We start from the raw sequence: 8,518 nt of genomic DNA on the forward strand, positions 1-8,518 counted from the left end.
AAGGACCAGATTGTGCCAAAAAAATATCCCCTACATCATAACACCACCAGCTGCTGCCTGAACTGTTGATAGAAGGCAGGCTGGATCCATGCTTTCATGTTGTTACCATCTAATTCTGATCCCATCTGAATGTGGCATCTGAAACTGAGACTTAATATTTTTCCAATCTTCTATTGTCCAGTTTTTGTGAATCTATGCAAATTCTAATCTCAGTTTACTGTTCTTGACTGACAGGAGTGTTACCCAGTGTGGTTTTCTGTTGCCGTAGCAATCTGCTTCAAGGTTGGATGCATTGTGCTTTCAAATATGGCATTCTGCATATCTTTGTACCAGTGGTCATTTGAATTATTGTTGAATTATTATTATTGCTTTGAACTTTATCAAGTCACCTTGACCATGTCTACATGCCTAAAAGCATAGCGCTCCTGTCATGTGATTGGCTGATTAAGTATTTGTGTTACAAGCAGTTGAACAGGTGTACCCGATAAAATGGCTGGATCTGCTGTTTTCACTTTCTCTTACAAGTTCCTACATTAATTTGATCCCGTGGTTTGTCTTCATCATCCAAAGGAACAAAGATGGAGCAGAGACAAAATTCAAAACTCAGTTTTAGTACAGTTGTACCACCTAGTTCGAAAAACTGTCACTAAATGTAATCTGTTTTGTCATCTTAGACACAATTTCACCTTTTCTTTACTTTGCACTTTGTATTATCAAATGTGTGTTTAACATTTTGAAGAGGCAAACAAATTAAGTTATTTGAAGGTTAAAAACATGGAGAAATATGAAAAAGACACACTGGGATTTATTCTATGTGTGTTAATGGACATGAATATTTCTACATAACACTGTGTACAACATTCAAAGTAGTTGATTTTGGTCAGAGACTTCTTTTCTGCTGCATCATGTTTCATTTCAGTCTAGATTTAACCATAAATTATAAAATAGTTATGTTTGTTCACATGCACAGTGCATATTAGATACTTCGCAGCACAAAAATGCAATGTTAATTTTTATAATAGACAACTAAACGCAACTCAAACATGCACTGTTTTCACATATATTTGAACTTTTATTGCATCTGCTTCTGAAAACCTCCTGAGTTTATTTCTGTGTGCACACTGACCCATTTTGCAGGGTTTAAATACAGGATTGCCCTTTTATTGCTTCCGATTGTTCCACCATGAAAGGAATTTCATCATGTGTTTAGACTTAAGAACTAAGTGTAATGTTGAGTTTTTACTCGAAAGAAGGCAAAGCTGAAGAGCTCTCAGTGTGCCAAAGCCTGAAAATGACTTTAGCATGATGTGCATCTGCTTTGTGATTTTCAGTCGTAAATGTGTTACATAAAGAAAAGCTGCTTTAACCATTGTCAACCATCCTCTGTACCTTGTGTTTGACTGGTCTGTGTTTTGAATTTGGATACTTAATGGACTGGTGGAGAATGGAGTGGATATTATATATGATAGCTGAATGGTTAATAACACACCTCACTGACTCTTAAGTTATATTTGTATTTTCTTAACACATACTTTCCAGCTTATTCACATAGTGTAATTACTTCTTCTACTTTAGCTAAAGAAACCTTTGCACCTGTTGAAGACTGCAGATTCTTAGCAAATAGACTAACTTGGCTATTTTCTTTTTGTCAAGAATTTTATAAAAAATATATATATCAATACCAGTCTGTGCAGTACAATCAGCAAGAACTCTTAGATGTGCATGCATCTTCCTTTTTTCTTTTAAGAGTGTGGAATATCTAAACTGATTTCTGCAGCTGTAAATTAATCAAATAAAAGATTTTACTACTGGATGATGAATAAAACATCCATTTTACATCTTTACACTGGCTTCCTGTTTGTCAAAGAATTGACTTCAAAATCCTGCTGTTAGTTTACAAAACGCTGAACAGTTTAAGGCCTAAATACATTCAGGATTTTCTGGTTCGTTATGAACCAACCAGATCCCTCAGATTAAACTCTCAGATGGTTTAAATTAGGGTTAAAAGTTTTCTGTTAAATTCTCACACTATAACGTATAAATGTTCTTGCATTTTATCTAATTTTAATTTACTTTTTGTCTTTATTTATTTTCTTGTATCTTTTTAAAGTTTGTTTTAATGTACTTTCAAATCCCCCCACTGCTTTTAATGTTTTATGTAAAGCACTTTGAATTTGTCTTGTACATGTCTAAAGATAATACTACTTGTCTAAATAAAGTGTAAAACGTAAAATAAAATATATTTAAATAAAATAAAAAGTCCACTTGAATATGTAATAATTGTGAACAACAAAGAAAGTAAATCTATGATAATTAAAGTGTTTTAGCTGAGACACTGACATGCTCTGTCTTCAGTGCTTAAAGTATTATTTTGTTGTCTTTTATGTTTTATGATGAGAAATACCCATTGAAAGACTACTCTATCTCTATTTTTACTTAACTTGTCCAGTCCAGCATCATGACAGCAGAATGATGGTCCGGCTGTCGTGTTGCGCAGAAAAAATTGGCTTTGCCAAAAGGAGCCTTTATGATATGAGTCCCCCCCTTTAATCTTCAATATTATTCTTTTTTATTGTTTGATTTTATGTAATTGTTTTTTTTTTATTTGCTTATTGCTAAATTTACACATTACTGCTGGACTGGACTGGAGGAAAATAGAGCAAGAGCATGAACAGAGGAGAGAAGGAAAGACAACCAGGCAGCCAGGGATGGCCAAGTACACCCACCAAGAATGAGGCACCTGTCAGCCTCACCAGTCACGTCCGTACATGAGTCGGACACAGGACTCAGGGCCCTGTGAGCTTGAGAGCCACCCACGCCAATGGGGCAGAGCCAGGCCTGACACCCAGGTCTGGGGACCAAAGAGTGACAAATATTTCCACCAACCGAAAAACAATGCAGGTCTGTGTTACTGCCCTGGGTGTTTAAGACTGAAGTTGCAAGCTGTAAAACCAACAATTCTTGAGGTTTATAAGTGATCATGTGATATTTTAGTAATATTTTAGTATTTTAGTAATATTATTTTGATCCTCCATCCATCTATTTTCTATACCGCTTAAGCTGGAACCTATCAGGCAGCAGGCATAAGACAGCCAGGCCGTACCCTGTCCAGGTCGTGCCCGGTCATCCATTGATCAGCTGATCTTTAATAGTCTAGCAGCCTGTACAGGGTTCACCCTGCCTCTTTTACCTATTAGCTGCAGAACTCCAGCCCCTCTAGCAGCACTACACTAGAATTAGTGAGTACAAACATTCAATTGTTGGGTGATCAGTTTATTGTAAAAGTATCTGTTACAGTATAACTTTTCTTTGTCTATGTTAAATTGATTTTCAAATCAGGAGAGCATTAAATGTGTAAAAATGTAATAATTGCTTGGTGCTGAAATAGTTTTTTTTTCTTTAAATATCAGAGCCAGGTTCTTACTTGTCTCTTACTTTGTGGATTTGTCTAGTTTCCTATCTGCTGTCAGCTCTAAGCTGCTTGCCTGATCCTCCCATGTAAAGCGGTTATTTATCTTTCAGAACACTTGAAGGCATAAAGTACATGCACGCCTGCAGTCAGGCACAGAAAATGAAAACCACATTGGGATTTTGGTGGCTTTCTGCTGCCCTCAGAGACAAATCTGAAATGGGTGAATTATGATTCTTTGTTTTTAATTTCTCTGTCCTCTAGTCCCCACAAATCTGTCTGTTTCATCATCCACATCACTGCTGTCCCCCACAGCTTTCCAGAGAGCAGATCTGCCGATTGCCACATGGCAGCAACAGCCTTTCAAATGTCTTCACAATGTGGTTAAAGATTTTGTTTTCTGAGAGGAATTACTGTAAACATGTGAACATTTTAAACATACTGATCAAAGAGTGTGTGCTCTGGTTCTTTAACTTTTCCAAAGCATCTTGAGCAGATGTGGGAAGATACACATATGTTGTTCACCTGTTCATTGTGTTTGTGGGAGAGAGCAAGGATGTAACATTGTGTAGTATCATAGCAACAACCACATCAACAGTTACAGCAGTCAGCATGAAGTCATGCTCAGGGTGGACCCACACTCTAATCCTTGGATCCTGGATTAGTTGAATTTACTAGAAATTTGTGTGAACACTCGTTGCCTTAAACCATTACAGTTTTTGTAAATGCTGAAACTAAACATGTCAAGCTATATCACCATGGGTGACTACTCAAACCCATTAGTTTACTATCTAATTTTCTTTATACTCTCTAGTAGTTTAAATGACCTGTCTTTAATGAGATTTACACAATTTTAATTCTTTCACTGATCTTCGTCCAGATCTACCATCTGCTGAACTAAAATGGTGACAACTGGTTGTGTCACTTATTACTTTCTCTTTACCCATGGTACAAAATATAAAAGGTGTGGTAGGTGGTAGATTTATTTTCCTGTACTGTCCATTTCACTCATGTTACCAACTTTAAAATTCAAACAGGGCAGAACTTTTTAACATTGTCTAATTGTTAACATAACACAGGAATTAAAGCACAGAACTGAAATTTCTAGAACAGCAATAAAAAAGGTTCAATTTCAGCTGAATCTGCATTTCCCATGAGTCTTTGTGGTCCTGATATGTTGAGTTTTGAAAGTAGCCCCGCCCCCTCTGACAGAAACGTAACATCTTCAGTTTTCTTTGCTAATCATTTACACTGCACAATGTAGAAAACCATTTATGTGTTTCAGTAATGACACTTTTACATACAAAATGTATGTTTACATACAAGAAAGTGATAAAAATTCAAGGGGGAATATATATATATATATATATATATATATATATATATATATATATATATATATATATATATATATATATACATGTGTGTGTGTGTGTGTGTGTGTGTAAAATGATTCCATAAATCATATAATCCACTTTGCAACAGAAGATAGGGCCCTCTACAGAAGATAAGACCAGACTTAACAGCAGTGCCACACATCCCAACAGTTGCAGAAGAAATTTACAAAAATGAAGCAAAGTCAGAAGTAGGCTACATGTGACATTACAGAGTTTATATTATAGGATCATGGAACAAATTGACATAATTGTCTGATTTCTGTGGTGTGGCATGAAGTGAAGAATGAGAAGAGATATTGTATGTCCTTTTATGTCTGCAAAATTTTCATCCTTGAACTGCTCCGACCTGCAGTGGAAGTATGTAACTTAATAAGCCATTCAGTTCATGCCACCAACAGGTTGGAAAAAAGTAAGTGGAAAAAAAAATCTAATTTCTTTCTTTTTTTTTTCTTTTTTTCCATTCTCAAAATCACAACCAGTCCAACCTTGCGCACACTCGGCTAAGCTGTGAAAGACCTTCTGCTCTTGGACAGGGCTGCAAACATTTTCCAATCGCCTGCACTGAGTGGAAGCAAGAGCTCACAGAGGGCGAAAAAGAAAAAAAAAATCATGATCTTAAAGGTTTAACATGTCAGTTTCATATTGGGAAATATGTGGTGAGGCCTTCCATAAGTGGTTTTCCGCCTGAGTCTAGCAGGATATAGAGGCCAGTAGACTGTGGATAAGTGAGACCAAATAACCATTTCCTTTACTACAATCAATCTTATCAATCTTATGGAAACTAACATACTTAGAAAATTGTGATTTTTTATGACTGCTCCATTTTCTTTTTAGTGCTGATACAGTGTTTTGGCTGCAATACCATGTTGGCAGGTCTGGATGATGATGTGTCAAAAAGTTATAAATGATGGATGGGTAGGGCAAATCTGTGATGACAAAAGCAGAAATAGGGATAGTTTGCATGACCCTTTGTCCTTAGTCCTCTGCACAAACCCTGAGGGAAGAAGGAACTGCTACAGAGTCAGTTTTGGAAAATGGGAACAAAAGACATCAGAACACAAAAGATGGACTTTGCTCTGACACATACACAAATATTATTGATTATTCCTCAAAATATCTAATTCAATTTAGTATTCAATATTTAGTCAGTACAAACTAGGTTGTTCAACAGTGTCTGATAATCTCTCCGATTATCCGTATCAGTGTTGTGTGACACAAACAAATATTTATTACTGTGTAGTTACTGGTCTCGAGCTCTTTTACCTGCACTTGATGTTGAAACCAGTTTGTTCCATCACATTACAACAGTTTCCTAAAACATTTTGCTCACTGCCAGGTTGGGTTTAACACAAGAACATTACTTTGCAGACTCAGAAAATAGTCAACCCTGAATTCCATCCACTTCACAACCATCACCTTCATTGATGCCATTTTTACCCTTCACATGCATTCCTCTCACAACCTCTAGTGGTCCGCATGGGCAGGTTGTGACTTCACTTGATGATATGACCATAGTTAGAAAATGTCATGTTTAGAGCTAAAATGCAATATTTTAAATAACTATTGGACTGTCACCTTCATGTTTACCATTTTTTGCCATTCACGACCACAACAGGTTACATATTTATGAATGTGATTATAGGATGTATGTGCTTGCTTGGGAACATGCCACAAGGGGAGTCTCATAAATCGATTCCCTTTTGCTGTGTGTGTGCTTGTCTGAAGGGATGTGGGTGATAGAAGAAGTTGAATTTTCTGAACTCTATAAAGGAGTTAATAAGAAAACAGTGTTTTTGGACAAGACTTGGCAGTGTGCCTGCTACAATCTAATCTACAATAGTTTTTTTTATCTGCTGTTGTGGCAACAACACAAACATATTCACGCAAGATTATTCTAAGCTACAAAGTGCTCTTGGCACTGAGACATTGGGCTCTGGCAGAGGCCTTCATCATGTTAACAATATGCAGGTGGCTGACTTACAGAACTGAACGCTACTTTTCAAAGTGGAATGGATCCTTCAGTTTTTCATATTGCATTCACTTCATAAATTATGAATCATTGCTCTGCCCCATACAAAAGTCACCTGTTTTTCTAAGTTAAAAACACTGGTAATACTGATTTTAACTAGTATCAGCTCAGTCCCAAATTTTTTAGTATCACACACTCCATCTGCAAAGAAGATGCCCTACTCATGATGCAATTACCCAACACCTGTGCTGCCCTCTGTGTCCAATCACATGCCAGCACTGTAGCATCAGACATCACTGACAACATCAGTTAGGCTCTGTGAGCCAGACCAGAGGTACATCACCTTTGGAAATTTACAACATTTTTGAAGCAGGCAAGAAAGTCAAATTCAGGTTGCATTTTGCAAATCAGAAGGTTCTGGATTAAGAGCTCTATTTCAGTGAATTAACTCTTGTTTGATGAACTTTGTTCCCAATGGCTAGCGCTAACAAGTACCCCTTGTCCTCCAGGAAGACGACATTCGTTTCTTTGGTTTGTTGTATTTGAAATCCCAACTTTTGAACCTGCCTATGCATATCATAGTTTCAAGGTGGAAAAGCAATCATGGAGTTGACTGCTTGCTTTTCTCACCATTTGTCTTGCAACAGAGGAGACTACAGAGTCAAACATGCTGCAAAAATTCTGTTTTCATCATGGGTGATCTTTAAGAGTACAATGAGAAGCTATACTGTATATTTTGATAAAACATTTTAGAAAATGCCTATGCTTGAGCATGAACAGAACTTTGTCTGCAGGAATTTATTTATTGGTAAGTGACAAACACTGTCTATCAAAAGAAAAAAAATTGCCATGTTTCTAGTCACACCTCAAACTTGTCGTCATTTTCACTTTGTGGAGTTTATGATTCATGTGTTCTGGCATGATGAAGGTCGGAGTTCCACAGCAACAATCTGTTCAGGGACTTCCTCAGAAGACACACCTCTTCTGGCGGGCGACATCATTTCCTGTCTCGTGTGATGACATGTGGGATATTGCTTTGATGGGTGGAGATCCTAAAATAACACACACATACACACAAGCACACATGCACATGCAAGCAGACATGTGTAAGCCAAACACACACACTTTGCATCTTTTTTGCCTGGCTCTGACTGAGATTCTTGGCAGAGCAGGATTAAAATTATCTCAAAGAAACACACACTTTTGCACACAACCAGATGCAAAAACTGGACTCAACGGCTGTAAATAATGATAGATATTGTGACTTGGACTTTGAAAATAGTCCATAATATAACACTGTCATGTGCTTGTGATGCACCAGAGAGTGATGTCTGGTCATAAAAGGCACTTTTTTGTTAGCTGGTTTGTGGTGCATGTGATTTTAATGTGTTTTCTAGACACTGGCAAAAAATATATTTATAGATAGGATGATGTGAGACATTTTTCCATGTAAAATAAAAGCCGACACTCCCTTCATAAGATTTGGATACACACAGCTATAACCCTTCAAAATGTGCAGGCTGAAATGGGTAGCTGTGTTTAGATAAAAAAAAATGGGGATTCTGGGTTTTAGTTTTGTAAATAAAACATTTTAAATCTAAATTTAACAGTTTATTTCAGGTTCAGACTTGGATGAAGTTGGTATCTGGGTGAAGATTTTGGCTGTGTGGTCAATTGAGAATTCTTGTCTACCAAATTTCTAGGGCCATTTTTAGTACTCCTGGATATGATTCATGATTCATG

This window comes from Melanotaenia boesemani, chromosome 12 (assembly GCF_017639745.1).
Source record: "Melanotaenia boesemani isolate fMelBoe1 chromosome 12, fMelBoe1.pri, whole genome shotgun sequence".
NCBI lineage: Eukaryota > Metazoa > Chordata > Actinopteri > Atheriniformes > Melanotaeniidae > Melanotaenia > Melanotaenia boesemani.